The sequence below is a fragment of the Macaca fascicularis genome, chromosome 10, assembly GCF_037993035.2.
Source record: "Macaca fascicularis isolate 582-1 chromosome 10, T2T-MFA8v1.1".
Lineage (NCBI taxonomy): Eukaryota > Metazoa > Chordata > Mammalia > Primates > Cercopithecidae > Macaca > Macaca fascicularis.
The window spans coordinates 54,773,746-54,789,856 of NC_088384.1; the positions used below are offsets into that span (position 1 = coordinate 54,773,746).

Here is a 16,111-nt window from a genome sequence, read left to right on the forward strand (position 1 = left end):
GACAAAAATACAGAGACATCAGCTTGGCATGCGACCACTTTGGCTCTAGTAGCATTTCATGCTTTGTAAGAGGTACAATGAGAGGCCAACTGAAACCACATATGTCTACACTTTAAAATGTAGGGTGAGCCAGAAGTAAAAGATACGTCCTTTCAAAATCTCAAGCCATGTGTTTAGATTAAAATGATGATCTATTGTTAGTGACACAAAGTAAATGACAGAATAAAATAATTCTCCTAGGAGAGATTTTAAAAACTCTATACATCAAACGTTGCTTTTCTAAAAATAAATTTAAACCATAATGTCTAGCATCCAGCCAAAATAATGAGGACCTTTAGTCTACAAGTCAACATAAATAGGAAACAAAAGACAGGATAAACAATAGAAGAATTCAACAGGAAATTTTTTGCGTTTATCAGACACATACTATAAAACAATCATGCTTTTATTTAGAGTGAGATAGAAGTCAAACTGGAAAATTTTGGCAGAAACCTGGAAACTATGAAAATTGACAAAGACTTTGAAAAAAAATAGAAAATATACATCATTGGGAAATTACCTAAAATTTAAGGAAAATAAAAAGAACCATCTTCATAAATTTGTGTGTCATCTTTGTGCAGCAGGTCAGTTAATCTTCCCTGTACATTGCAAATGTTACTGTGTGTGCTGTCAAAGCAAGTACAAAAGAATATTCTTAACATTAACAGAGAGAAAAAAAAAACATTAACATTGTAGGAACAAGTCACTGAAAGCTGATTTTTCAACAGCAACAATGGAAACCGAGGAAGATTTAAATATCTTCCATTTGTTGATGTAACATAATAGCCAATTAAAAATTCTATGCTCACTAAATTTAATTAAGACTAACATGAAATAAAGGCATTTTTCTGACTTGTGAAATAGAGTTGTGTCGTTACACTTACACAGTGCTGGAATTTTCTTTGAGGAAAGTGTTTAATAAAAATGTTAATTTATGTTACATATAAGATAATATTTAGATTATTTTTTCTTGTACTTATTTTGGTAAATTTTAACTTTCAACTAATTTGTAAATTTCATCTGAAATTTCAAATTTATTGGCAAAAATTATTCATAATATCCATCAATGTTCTTTCATTAACTGTAAAACCTATATGAATATCCTATTTTGTTCAAGATATTGATAATTTGTTTTCTCTCTTTTGTTTCTAGATCCGTCTTGGGAGGTTTTGTAATATCATTCTACAGCTGCAAAATTTTACTTTACTGATATTCTCTACAGAATATTTGTTTTCTATCTCAATGCTTTCTCATTTAAATTTTTTTTCCTGCTGTTTTTCTTTAAACTTGAACTTCTCATCTTATTTCTGACTTTTAAGCTGACATTATTGATATTCAAGCTTCACTTACTTCTAACATAGGCACTTAAAGCCACAAATTTCTGTCACCTGTTTCTTTACTTAAAATAAAGATATTATTAAGTGCATACAAAATTTGATTATATCTTCTTGTTGAAATGACCGTTTTGGCCGGGCGCGGTGGCTCAAGCCTGTAATCCCAGCACTTTGGGAGGCTGAGACGGGCGGATCACGAGGTCAGGAGATCGAGACCATCCTGGCTAACACAGTGAAACCCCGTCTCTACTAAAAATACAAAAAACTAGCCGGGCGAGGTGGCGGGCGCCTGTAGTCCCAGCTACTCGGGAGGCTGAGGCAGGAGAATGGCGTAAACCCGAGAGGCAGAGCTTGCAGTGAGCTGAGATCCGGCCACTGCACTCCAGCCCTAGCGGCAGAGCGAGACTCTGTCTCAAAAAAAAAAAAAAAAAAAAAAAAAAAAAGAAATGACCATTTTATAATTATGAAATAGTTCTCTTTAATGTTTGTCACATTTACTTTTCTGAAGGACCACTTGATCTTTTTTGTAATAAAGACATGTCAGTTGGTTTGTATATGTTTGCTTCCAACCTACAGCATTGCATTATTTAACAGGTATTCTTCAAGCAGTAAGTAGTTGCATTTACTTTTAATTCAATCTCATAATCTGTGTTTTGGTTGAAGTAGTAATGAATCCATTTACATTTAATTCAGTTATTTACGTATTTTGGTTTAGGTCTGCTATTTTATCACTTGTTTTCTCTATGTTCTGTTTTCTTCCTCTGTGGTCGATGCTGTTGTTTTTAGGTGTTGTTTTGTTGTTTTCTCCTTTCCTATCATTTTTTTTTTCCTTCTGCATTAATCAAGTTTTGGTTATTCAACTTTCTCCTTTACTAATATTTATCATAATTGTTAGTATCACCATATTTAGCAAATACCTTGTAAATTACCAAATATATGTATATCTAATTTATCTTAAATGTATTCTCTTATTATATTAAAAAATACAACAATTTCCATTTATTTCTCAGTGTTGCTTTTTTTGTCATTTTACTTTTAAATGTATTATAAACTCTACAAGATATTTCTATTGTTTCGTTTATTTGTTTTTTTGAGATGGAGTCTTGGCTCTAGCTCTGTCACTCAGGCTGAAGAGCAGTGGCACCATCTGGGCCCACTGCAACCTCTGTCTCCTGGGTTCAAACTATTTTCCTGCCTTGGTCTCCCGAGTAGCTGGGATTACAGGCATGAACCACCTCACCCAGTTAATTTTTGTATTTTTAGTAGAGACGGGGTTTCATCATGTTGGCCATGCTGCTCTTGAACACCTGACGTTAAGTGATCCACCTGCCTTGGCCTCCCAAAGTGCTGGGATTAAAGGTGTGAGCCACCACACCCAGCCTTGCTGTTGTTTAAAATGTAAACAGCTAATGTATTTTGATATTTACTCAATTATTTTATCCATTCCAGAGTGGCATGTATTTCTTTTTACCTCTCCATTCTTATATTAAATCATTATTTTTTAACTTGAAAACATGTTTACTATTTCTTGTAAAGGAAGAAAACTGTTTAATAATTTCCTCAGCTTTGTTAGAAAATATTCTTACTTTAATTTTTGAAGATAATTCAAAATAATTCTCCCAGTTATAATTGTGAAGGCATCTTTCTATTTTTTTGTGTCTTTCATAGTTTCTGTTAAAAGTTAGTGATTCTTACTGTTTTCTCTAGTTGCTTTTAGAGATTTTCTCATTGTCTTTGATGTTTGTTAGTATTATAACAGTCATTTTGTTTGTAATTGTGATTGATATGGTTTGGCTCTGTGTCCCCACCTAAATCTCATCTGGAATTGTAATCCCCACGTGTAGAGGGAGGGAAGTGATTGGATTACGGAGGCAGTTTCCCTTATGCTGTTCTTCTAATAGTGAGTGAATTCTCATGAGGTCTGATGGTTTTAGAAATGGTAGTTTTCCCTGTGCTCTCACAGGTTCTCTTTCTTGCCTGCACCTTTTCAGATATGCCTGCTTCCCCTTCCCCCATTATTGTAAGTTTCCAGAGGACCCCCAGCCCTGTGGAATTGTGAATCAATTAATCCTCTTTCCTTTATAAATTACCCAGTCTTGGGAAGATCTTTGTAACACTGTGATAACAAACTAATACAGTGATTTTATTTGTTTTTGAAATATGCTGAACTTCTTGAATCTGTTGATTTTAAAAAATCAAATATAGAACTCTCTTGACTATTATTTCTCAAAATAATGCTCTGTCTCATTATCTTTGCTTCTCCTCTGGGAATCCAATTACAAGTAGATTTGATTTACTTCTTTTCTTTCTTTTTTACTGTTTCATATTTTTCAATTTTTATTTTTGTATTTCTGATTCTTTTTTATTTATTTTGTATGTTTTTGCAATCCACCACTTTCTTTTAACATTTCTTTTACTATTTCAATTTGCTATTTTTATTTTCTTTACCGAGTTTGTTTTTATATCCAGCAATAATGTATTAACTTTTGTTTTTAAAATATATATTGTACTTTTTTATATATTCCATCTTATCATTTATTTTGTACATCTTTCCTTTCTTTTAAACATTATTGGCTAACTGTAATGTCTGGATCACCTCTGGGTTTCTTTATGTTTATTATTTTATATTTTAATTATCAATCACTTTATTCTGATTTTCTGTATATGTTATAACTTATTAATCTACATTGCTGAAGATATATTTTAGAGGCCTTTCTATAACTAATTTTGGCTTATTTTTTCCTGGCAGATAGTTAAATTTCTGGCAATTCTCATTAATTCTACCAATGCCTTGGTATAGTTATTTTTTTAAGGAAATATGAAAGGGTTTTTTATGTGATTGGTTTGTGGTTTGTTTGCTTTTTTAACCCCCAATAGAAAATAGCCTTTACTTCTAGGGTATAACTGTAATGCACCCTCAAATGAGTGTCTGGGGTGCTTGAGGAATCTCTGCTCTGGCTAAGACCAAACCCCTGCTATATTCTACTCTCTGTGCAATCGCTCAGATCTTCTCAGGTGCATTCCGACCAGCAGCTGCTCTCTACCAGTCTCTTCAGGTGTCACTATGTGCACATGTAGTTCAAAAGACCAAAAAAAAAAAAAAAAAATTCTCAAAATAAAAGGAAAATTCTCTTAGTTTTCTGGATTTCGTTCTCCTTGGCTTCCTGCATCTGGTACCTGAATCCCAATCTGAAGCCACCTCAACTGTCTGAAATTTGATGTTTGCCTTCTTTGCGTGGGAAGATTATATTTGCTCCTATCTCCCTACATTTAAGTCAGGAAATATTCCTTAGAGAAGCTGAGACAAATATTTGACCCAGATTGCCTCGATTATTTCAAGGACACAACCTGGCATTTCTTACTCCCCAAAACTAACAAAAAGATTTTTTCTTTTTCTTTTTTTTTTTTTTTTTTTTTGAGATGGAGTCTCTGTCACCAGGCTGGAGTGCAGTGGCACGATCTTAGCTCACTGCAATCTCTGCCTCCCGGGTTCAAGCAATTCCCCTGCCTCAGCCTCCTGAGTAGCGGGGACTATAGGGATGCAACACCACGCCTAGCTAATTTTTTGTATTTTAGTAGAGGTGGTGTTTCACCACGTTGGCCAGATAGTCTCGAACATCTGACCTTGTGATCCGCACGCCTCCGTCTCCCGAAGTGCTGGGATTACAGGCATAAGTCACCACGTCCAGCCAGAATTTTCCTTTTACTACATACTCAATTTAAGTTTCATGTTTGTGTGAAGCATAAAGATAAGTTTAAAATAGCTAGTCTAACATGAGTAGAACAAAAATCTCTGAGGCTTTCTTTGGATTAATCAATCTCTAGTTTGGAAGTAACACAAGTACTTTTAATGCCCTCACAAATACATGGCTATATTGTTTTAAATATTCTTATTAATGTCTTTTTCTTAATTTTTCTTTCTCTTATTTTGTTTCCAGTAGATTTCTAGCACTTTTAACCTTAATAAAATAGATCAGTTCAACACAAGTAAGTGTTTCAGACTCTCAAAAAACAGGCTCCTGTACATTCTAGGCAGCGTCTGAAAAACTAAATGTTTACTTTTCCTCTACAACCTCCCCTTTCTTCCACATCTAGACTTAAATTTCTACATGTAAGAATATTTTTTAAAAAGCAATTAACTTACTTTTTGAACCCTAATGGAACTTGGTCCTTAGCTATGCATTCATTGTCAATATAGTGTCAGAGGTTGGGTCTCTCACAACACTTTCATTTATTTCATTTATTTTTCACAAGAATCAAAACTTACTTGGTATTTTTATGTTCCTGCTTTGTTTGAATCCAAATAGGTTTATATATGTTTTTCGATTTAGACTTTACAATAGTTACCATAAAATTTAGTTATTTTAAAAAAAGAAATATGCCGGGCACAGTGGCTCATGCCTGTAATCCCAGCACTTTGGGAGATAGAAGCAGGTGGATCACGAAGTCAGGATTTTTAGCCCAGCTTGACCACAAGGGTGAAATCCTGTCTCTACTAAAAATACAATAATTAGCCGGGTGTGGTGGTGTGCGCCTGTAATCCCAGCTACTCAAGGGGCTGAGGCAGAATTGCTTGAACCTTGGAGGTGGAGGTTTCAGTGAGTCCAGATCGCGCCACTGCACTCCAGCCTGGGCGACAGAGCAAGACACCATCTAATATATATTTATATAAAATACCTTTTCCTATTTAAAAAAAAAAGTTATTATTTTTGTCTTCAAAAAATAAGACTTTATTAGACATCATACAGTATAAGACTTGTCCTATAAAAAAAACTTCTACACAGTTTAAAACTTTTTATGTATGTATTACCAACTAAACTCTATAATTTTTACATTTTTTAATTAAGTACTTTTTTTTAAAGACCAATTTTCTTTTTTTTATTTTATTTTATTTTATTTTTATTTTTATTATTATACTTTAAGTTCTAGGGTACATGTGGATAACATGCAGGTTTGTTACATATGTATACTTGTGCCATGTTGGAGTGCTGCACCCATCAGCTCGTCAGCACCCATCAACTCGTCATTTACATCAGGTATAACTCCCAAAGCAATCCCTCCCCCCTCCCCCCTCCCCATGATAGGCCCCGGTGTATGATGTTCCCCTTCCTGAGTCCAAGTGATCTCATTGTTCAGTTCCCACCTATGAGTGAGAACATGCGGTGTTTGCTTTTCTGTTCTTGAAATAGTTTGCTGAGAATGATGGTTTCCAGCTGCATCCATGTCCCTACAAAGGACACGAACTCATCCTTTTTTATGGCTGCATAGTATTCCATGGTGTATATGTGCCACATTTTCTTAATCCAGTCTGTCACTGATGGACATTTGGGTTGATTCCAAGTCTTTGCTATTGTGAATAGTGCTGCAATAAACATACGTGTGCATGTGTCTTTATAGCAGCATGATTTATAATCCTTTGGGTATATACTCAGTAATGGGATGGCTGGGTCATATGGTACTTCTAGTTCTAGATCCTTGAGGAATCGCCATACTGTTTTCCACAATGGTTGAACTAGTTTACAATCCCACCAACAGTGTAAAAGTGTTCCTATTTCTCCACATCCTCTCCAGCACCTGTTGTTTTCTGACTTTTTAATGATTGCCATTCTAACTGGTGTGAGATGGTATCTCATTGTGGTTTTGATTTGCATTTCTCTAATGGCGAGTGATGATGAGCATTTTTTCATGTGTCTGTTGGCTGTATGAATGTCTTCTTTTGAGAAATGTCTGTTCATCTCCTTTGCCCACTTTTTGATGGGGTTGTTTGTTTTTTTCTCATAAATTTGTTTGAGTTCTTTGTAGGTTCTGGATATTAGCCCTTTGTCTGATGAGTAGATTGCAGAAAATTTTCTCCCATTCTGTAGGTTGCCTGTTCATTTTGATGGTAGTTTCTTTTGCTGTGCAGAAGCTCTTTAGTTTAATGAGATCCCATTTGTCAATTTTGGCTTTTGTTGTCTTTGCTTTTGGTGTTTTAGACATGAAGTCCTTGCCCATGCCTATGTCCTGAATGGTATTACCTAGGTTTTCTTCTAGGGTTTTTATGGTATTAAGTCTAACATTTAAGTCTCTAATCCATCTTGAATTAATTTTCGTATAAGGAGTAAGGAAAGGATCCAGTTTCAGCTTTCTACTGATGGCTAACCAATTTTCCCAGCACCATTTACTAAATAGGGAATCCTTTCCCCATTTCTTGTTTTTCTCAGGTTTGTCAAAGATCAGATGGCTGTAGATGTGTGATATTACTTCTGAGGACTCTGTTCTGTTCCATTGGTCTATATCTCTGTTTTGGTATCAGTACCATGCTGTTTTGGTTACTGTAGCCTTGTAGTATAGTTTGAAGTCAGGTAGCGTGATGCCTCTAACTTTGTTCTTTTGACTTAGGATTGTCTTGGCAATGCGGGCTCTTTTTTGGTTCCATATGAACTTTAAAGCAGTTTTTTCCAATTCTGTGAAGAAACTCATTGGTAACGTGGTGGGGATGGCATTGAATCTGTAAATTACCTTGGGCAGTATGGCCATTTTCACGATATTGATTCTTCCTATCCATGAGCATGGAATGTTCTTCCATTTGTTTGTGTCCTCTTTTATTTCACTGAGCAGTGGTTTGTAGTTCTCCTTGAAGAGGTCCTTTACATCCCTTGTAAGTTGGATTCCTAGGTATTTCATTCTCTTTGAAGCAATTGTGAATGGAAGTTCATTCATGATTTGGCTCTCTATTTGTCTGTTACTGGTATATAAGAATGCTTGTGATTTTTGCATATTTATTTTGTATCCTGAGACTTTGCTGAAGTTTCTTAACAGCTTAAGGAGATTTTGGGCTGAGACAATGGGGTTTTCTAAATATACAATCATGTCATCTGCAAACAGGGACAATTTCACTTCTTCTTTTCATAAGTGAATACCCTTTATTTCTTTCTCTTGCCTGATTGCCCTAGCCAGAACTTCCAACACTATGTTGAATAGGAGTGGTGAGAGAGGGCATCCCTGTCTTGTGCCAGTTTTCAAAGGGAATTTTTCCAGTTTTTGCCCATTCAGTATGATATTGGCTGTGGGTTTGTCATAAATAGCTCTTATTATTTTGAGATACGTCCCATCAATACCGAGTACTTTTTTAAAATTTTGCTAGATCATTGAACTTTGATATTTTGTCTTTTTAAATAAAACTTAGACTTGGCATAACAAACATTTTGCAATAATACTGTTCTTTATTTGCTTTTTGGTTTTCAATTTACAGCAATTTATTGTTAATATTTAGAGAATAAGTAGTAAAATAATTAACTTATTAAAAATGTTCTTCCTATAAAATATTACTGTACACTTCCAATAAATTTTTATGTGCAATGGTCTCACTCCCAGAGAGAAGATTTTCTAGTCCAATATCGAGGTCTAAGAAGGTTTTATGTATGCTCTACTTACTGCCTAATTCTCTGGAACTATTAAACAATGAAGCATACAATATATTCTAAATTTCAAACTGCATTATCATCATATTTGTTTTACTTAAACCCTAATAATAAGTTTCACTTTTGACACCTGAAATTATTACAATGGGCTTCCATCATGCCAATCTCAACCTCTCAATATTTCTGGCATTTGCAGTATTTTTCTGAGATATTTAAGAAGAATCATCTGAATAGTATTTTGTTTATCAGAGCCTCAATTAATATATACATAAATTTTTGGTTAATACAGGCCCCTAATCTCTAAATACAAGTACTAAAATATGTTGGGTTTTTTATTTTTTTGGCTCAACTTTTATAGTTCAGATAGCCCAGGATTGGAAAGACCTGTTGATTTTTATTACTGTTTTATTCTCTTAGTTCTTGCTTGCTTGTTTTTTTTTTCCCCCCAAACTGAACCTATGTTCTAAAATTCTGAAATGAATTTTTTTCATGCTAGTATGAAGAGGGTTTAATTTGAACTTTTTTTGGCATCTGATCAGGATATGTAAAAATACACTTAGAATTTGTACATATAATCTCCAGCTAAAAAAAATAAATATTAATAGTTTTAGTATTATTGTGTTAAATTTTCTGAAAGTATATATATCATCAATGTCTTCTATAAATCCATGATTTTTTTATTTCCTCTTGTTTTTATTTCTATCAGCCACAATATATATTAATAAATTAGGCTGTATCTCTAAGCTATTATCATATTCTGTTTTCCTTTTCTCCAAATAAATCATTAGTAAGTATATATTTTCTTACTATTAAAAAGGTTGGCCAGGCTCAGTGGCTCATGCCTATAATCCCAGCACTTCGGGAGGCCGAGGAGGACAGATCATGAGGTCAGGATTTCGAGTCGAGACCAGCCTGACCAACATGGTGAAACACCGTCTCTACTAAAAATACAAAAATTAGCCAAGCATGGTGGCACCTGCCTGTAATCCCAGCTACTCAGGAGGCTGAGGCAGGAGAATCACTTGAACCCAGGAGGTAGTGGTTGCAGTGAGGCGAGGTTGCGCCACTGCACTCCAGTCTGGGTGACAGAACAAGACTTCGTCTCAAAAAAATAAACAAAAAAGTAAATAGTTCATCAGTTGTCCATTTTTACAATATTTCCCACTCTATATGTTACTAGTATAAGACATGTTTACAAGGATTTTAGAGAATCTTTTTAATTGTCAATTTGAGCTGTTATTTATTGGCTTTTTTTTCAAGTGGTTATGGATTTTGTATTTGCCCATGTTTAATGAGCCTTACAACACTGGTATCAGAGAACATGAGTTATTTAATTTTTCTTTTTATTTTTTACATTGACACCTAAAACATGTTTTTCTCATTTATAACATTGAGTTATCAATATATATTCTTTACATTTACTTTATTAATTTTATTACTGATAACTTTACAACTTCCTATTTATACATATTTTATAATATATATACAAAACCTTTTAAGTTTTCCCAAAGTAAATATATATTGAATGTATATTAACTATTATACCATTTTCTATTATTAAATAAATATTTTGGAAACAACTGAATAGTAAACACATTTTCATTCTAAATTATGTATCTCAGTGTTACAAATAAACTAAATCAGGGCATTCTTAGATAGACATAAGGAGCAGTACAGTGTTTACTACTATAGCAAACAAGGAGATATTTAAAAACAACAAAAATATTTAAATTATAATATCAAAATATTTAAAAGAAGTATTTGCTTTAAGCAACAGCAGTTGAAGATAAAACAAAATTTGTTACATATGTTATCAGGATGTTGTTGGACCATCTAATAATTGCTGCATTAATTTAAGAGTAGTCATTTTAGTTTTTAACCTTATAAATTGTATTCTTAATGCAAAATTTAGGTAAATATGTTTTCATGGAAATTACCTAGAAATTTTATGACAGATTTTTTTCAAAATATGATAGAATTTTTGTTCATTAAATGTGTAAACTTTACATGTGTAATTGAAATTAGACAAGAGTTCAGTAAAAATCAGTGACAAATTATTAAAACATCAAGAATATTATTTTTAAAATTTCACTTTAAGATGAAATTAAATTACTGCCATAATTTTTAGAAATTAGTTCATTATTTATTGTTTCTATAGCATAGATTTGTTGGACATCAATTTGTAACATGAATACATTAAATGTTTCTTTCCACCTCTACAAATTAAAGAGAAAATAATGTAGATAAATTATGCCAATAAAGTTAAATTAATATGCTACTTGAATTTTAAAGAATATAAGAAGGTGATTAAAATGTAGAATGAGATATGTTAACATAAAAAATATAAGTGCAATGCATGAATACTATAGAATAGTGATATACCAAAGTAAACACTAAGAAAGAGCTAAATTATTTATAACACTATAAAGTTATATTGGGCTCAAATATACAATGGAAAAATAATACTGTAATCAGTTATTGTGGAATTAAATGTCAGTGAAAATCATTAGATTGTAGCTTAATTTTTCTAGGTCATAATTCAAAACACAACCATTTTGCATATTAAGCCTACATAAATAACACTGTAGTTATTGGTCTGAAAATTATACTGTTACTAAATAGGTTTGATATTAAATTACCTACATAGGATGACTGCACAAAACTAATCTACCACAAAAACTCAAGTTACTATGATTCAGAGAAACTGAAAGGAGAAAGGTACTTTTAAAGTCATTTTTGGCTCATTTTACAAACAAAGGAATAAAAAATCCACAAAAATATTTGATTAACATATATTGTAACTTGTTTCTAAAGATAACCAGATTTCTGCTTTTGTCCCTATTCTGGGAAAAAAAAAAAAAAAAAAAAAAAAAAAAGGATTTACTCATTATGCTGGTGCTCTCCACTGAGGCCTCTTTTGTAAAAGTTTTACAACTTTTGGTCCTGATTTCCTCCCCCCAAAAAAGAAAGCAATGGGGCTAAACCTCCATTGCATGGAAATCCACACAAGAATGGCTAATCTAGTGAAAGTACCAGCCTGTGGCTCAGTATCTACCCTCTAATAATATTATTTAATTATTACTCCTATGTGAACAAGGCTAGTCCTTAATTTTTCTTCCACAAGAAAGCCTCAATGGAGAACATTAGCATAGGATGCAGCCATTCAGAGAAAGCAGACCATACAGTCTCTACGGATACAGAGAGATTACAAAGGTGTCCAGTTTGTGCGGTTATAACAAAATATCTGAGACCGGATCATTTATAAAAAGCAGAAATTAGTTTTCTTACAGTTCTGGAGGCTGCAAAGATCAAAGTCAAGGCACTGGCATGTTTGGTTGTCTGGTCAGGGCTGCTGTCTGATCCCAAGATGCTTGGTTGGTGCATTCTTTGTAGGGAAAGGGTACTGTGTCCCCACAAAGCAGAGATAGAAGGACAAGAAAGCTGAGTGCAGAGTGAAGCCTCTTTCATAAGAACCTTCCCATTCACAAGGGTGAAGCGCCCAAGACTGAATTAAAAAATAAGGAGCATATTGAAGTTCAATTTAAAAATTATTTAAAAACATAGTGTTAAGTGTGAGTAAACATGCCTATTCCTGTACCAATAATAGAAAACCTAAAGCTTCATGCTTACAGAAATTCATGAGATGAGGCCATGATCCTAGATAAGAAAGATGAAGCTTAAAAATAAATGCCACCAAAAGGCCAAACATATGTTTACAACTACCACAGAGAGAGTACAAAGATTTTTTGTTTGGGGGTGTGTGTGTGTGTGTGTATGTGTGTGTGTGTGTATGTGTGTGTGTGTGTATTTTCTTACTGTCTAGTTCCTTGCTTTAAAAGTTTGGGTAGGGACAAGAGGGAAAAAAAAGAAACTCAACTAAACGTTTGTGGCAAAACCCTATGTTTAAGCAAACTTAGCAATTTACACTCACACTGTATCTTTGGTTCAGCAGCTTCATCCTAGAATATAATGTGTATGAACTGATAATATCTCTGGTTCACGTAGTAGAACTGAAACAAAAATAAATGTAGAATATAGAGACAATGTCTCATATCATTTCAAAAATTCATTTTTTTAGGATCCCTTGCTAGAGAATTATTGTGTTCCCTTTGAAGATGTCATAACATTTTGCTTTTTCATAGTTCTAGTATTATTACACTGATTTCTTCACACCTGAAGAAACATTCACTTCTTACTTTTCAATTTACTTTCATTGGGGCAGGACTTTTTTTTTCAGGCTGTGACTAGGACGTATGTTGATGGAGGTCATTTGGCTTCGCTCCTGGGGTGCTTCAGCGGCAAATATTCAGTGTGGTTTTCTTGATGATAAATAGCCTTAGGGCCAAGGCATTCTCAAATACCAGTTGTAGTAGTCGAGTACTGGGCAGGTGAGTGGGCTCACAGCCTCCTGTGTAGCTGGGATGATGTGGGTGATGGTAGTAGCAGAGAGCAGAGGTAGTAAGAAGCTTGTCTTTTTCCCAAGCACTGTGCACTTCTGTCAGCAGATGTGATGGACTGTGCAGGCTGACTTCCAGGCCTGTAGGTAGCACTTGCAGGTGACAGCCAACTGCAGCAGTGACAGTGAGTTTATGCTTGACCTTTGTTAACCAGGTGGGGTACTTGGGTGTCCCAGGTGATAGGTTGACCCATGGAATACTCAGTGGTTCAGAGGTCCTATGCTCGGCCTCTGAGGTGTAGGGCAAGGGTGGGAATCAATGAAGCTGGCAGGGCTAAGCCAGACAAGCCTGCACTTGGAACCTGCGATAGCAGAAGCAAGTGCCAACCCAGAGGGGTGTGAGGCTCCGCAGGCAAGTGAGCAAGAGTTGGACCCATTTGACTCTCACACTCTGGAGCAAGTGAAGCTCCCTTCCACAGCACAACCGCAAAGTTCATGTCAAACCTCACTCAGTTAGCACGGATAATAGTGCTCTAAAGATAAATAAATCATCCCAAGTCAGAGCACAGGAAGAGCTTATCCTCAGTAAATAAGACTGCCAACACAATCCACAGCCAAATTATTCACAGCAACACATTTCAAATTAAAGTAGTTTAGACAGATTTAAAAATAAATATATATGCATACATCAAAAATCCATTAAGGGGGCCACATTATGAAAAAAAGCATTGAAACATTTAGAAATAAGAAAAATAGAACTTAAATAACATAATTTTATATCTGTATATATTTATGTTGAGTAGATTAGCCATTGAGATTAAAATGAAATGGCTATATAAAGTAGAAAGTTAGGTTAATCTACAGATAATTAGTAAAAAGAAAGATATGAAGAAGTCATTCATAATAAAGTACCAAGTGATTAAACAGCTGCAATATATGAAACAGAGGTAATTCAAAATAGAATCCAAAATGATACAGGTCAACATATTTCGGATTTCCCAGAAAATGATATTGCTTTGGGGACACAATATTCAAACGAACAAAGTTAGACCATTTTCTGGAATTGCAAATGGGCAGAAATGCTCAAATTCAGGGAGCATAAGAAAGATAATTCACTCAGAGATTTTACAGCGCCCCAGCAAATGCAAATTAGTACATCTGTAGATAAAACATATCTAAAATGTAGATTTCTCTGCCTCTGTTTCAGTCATGGGTGTTTATGTGATTAGATTTCAGTTTAATTCGACGTAAGCATATCTGATGTGGTCACTTTTCAGACTATCTGCAAATTAAAGGAAAGCTGCTTGCTCATGAGTTCTTCTTTGCTCCCTTTCTATGGTCTGCAATGTGATTGTGGCAGTGAGCACTTTTCACCTTGAATGCAGAAATTAGAGTAAAAATGAGATCAATGTCCTAGCGGGTAACACAGCCACAAGAAAATGGGGACGAAGGTCCCTGCATAACCAAATAGAACAGAGCTTTCCTATTAGCCTGGGTGAGCGTGGAAACAGATTACCACACATAAGCCAAAACCGTGAGATCTTTTTGCAATAACATCTTGGTACTTACTATCATACAGATATTTAGGTACTCATATTGTTTCATCATTTGAGGAGAAAACAATAGCGAAAGGGAGAGAAAGAGAGAGAGGGTAATGAGTGGGTAAAGTCATAGGAGAGCGGAGAGACAGAAGTTTAGACTTTGTAAAATTGTCTCATGAAATTGTTTTATTTATAATAAAAAATAAAGTGAGAGAATATCAGCTTAGGGAATCCAAATACATTGCAGCTATGTGAAATTTATAAGTTACTCCCAGAAAACTTAAAGACTAAAAACATTAAAATTAAAGGTTGGAAAAATACACAACCAACAAGCAAAATTACTACTAGCCAAAAAAAATTGTCAAAATGATATGAACAAAAATTGGCTGAAACAAGCAAACCTAAATGGCTAGCAAACATAAAAAGTGTCAAATTTGCTAGTAGTTATTGGGAAATAAAATTGACATATATGTATACGTGTGTGTATTATATATATATGTATAAATGTATATATTCACAGATGTATATATCAACTTTTAATAATTAAACTAGTAGAAATCTTAAGGAGAGAAAGCCTTGGCAAATAAACATTTATAGTACATATTGTTACAAACATTATAGAAAGAAATCTGCCAGTGTCTATTTAAATAAAAGTCTATAAACATACTAACCCAACAACTCCACTATTAAAGCTCATCTGTGTAGAAATATCCACATAGCAAAATAATAAATGTGTCTCGTTAAAGAACAGGATTCAGGTACATAAGTTGCTAGGGCTGCCATAACAAAGTATCACAGACTGAGTGACTTAAAGAATGGCCTCTTAGCCGATAGTGGTGTCTCACGCCTGTAATCCCAGCACTTTGGGAGGCCAAGGTGGGCAGATCATGAGGTCAGGAGATCAAGACCATGCTGGCCAACATGTTGAAACTCCATCTCTACTAAAAATACAGAAAAATTAGCTGGGCGTGGTGGCGTGTGCCTGTAGTCCTAGCTACTCAGGGAGGCTGAGGCATGAGAATTTCCTGAACCTGGGAGGCAGGGCTGCAGTGAGCCGAGATCGCGCCACTGCACTCCAGCCTGGTGACAGAGCAAGACAATGTCTCAAAATAAAATAATAATAAATAATTTAAAAATGAATAAAAACTAATAAAGAATGGCCTTTTATTTTCTCACAGTTTAGGAGGCTACAAGTCCAAGATCAAGATGTCAGCAGAGCTGGTTTCTTTTTGAGACTTCTGTCCTTGGCTGGTAGATGGCTCTCATTTTACGTGGTCTGCCCTGTGTACACAACTGTGTCCTAACCTTTCGTTTGTATCAGGACACCAGTCATTAAATTAGAACTCACTCAAATGACTTTCTTTAACTTAGTTACTCTTTGAAAAGCTCTTTCTCCAA

At 34.5% G+C, this 16,111-nt stretch overlaps 1 non-coding gene across 1 annotated transcript; it reads right to left on the bottom strand.

Annotated features, from left to right (window-relative positions):
• Positions 1-575: 575 nt before the first annotated feature.
• LOC135965811 (U6 spliceosomal RNA) lies at positions 576-682 on the bottom strand. The gene has a single exon (XR_010578924.1). It is a non-coding gene; the product is annotated as a U6 spliceosomal RNA (small nuclear RNA).
• Positions 683-16,111: the final 15,429 nt, after the last annotated feature.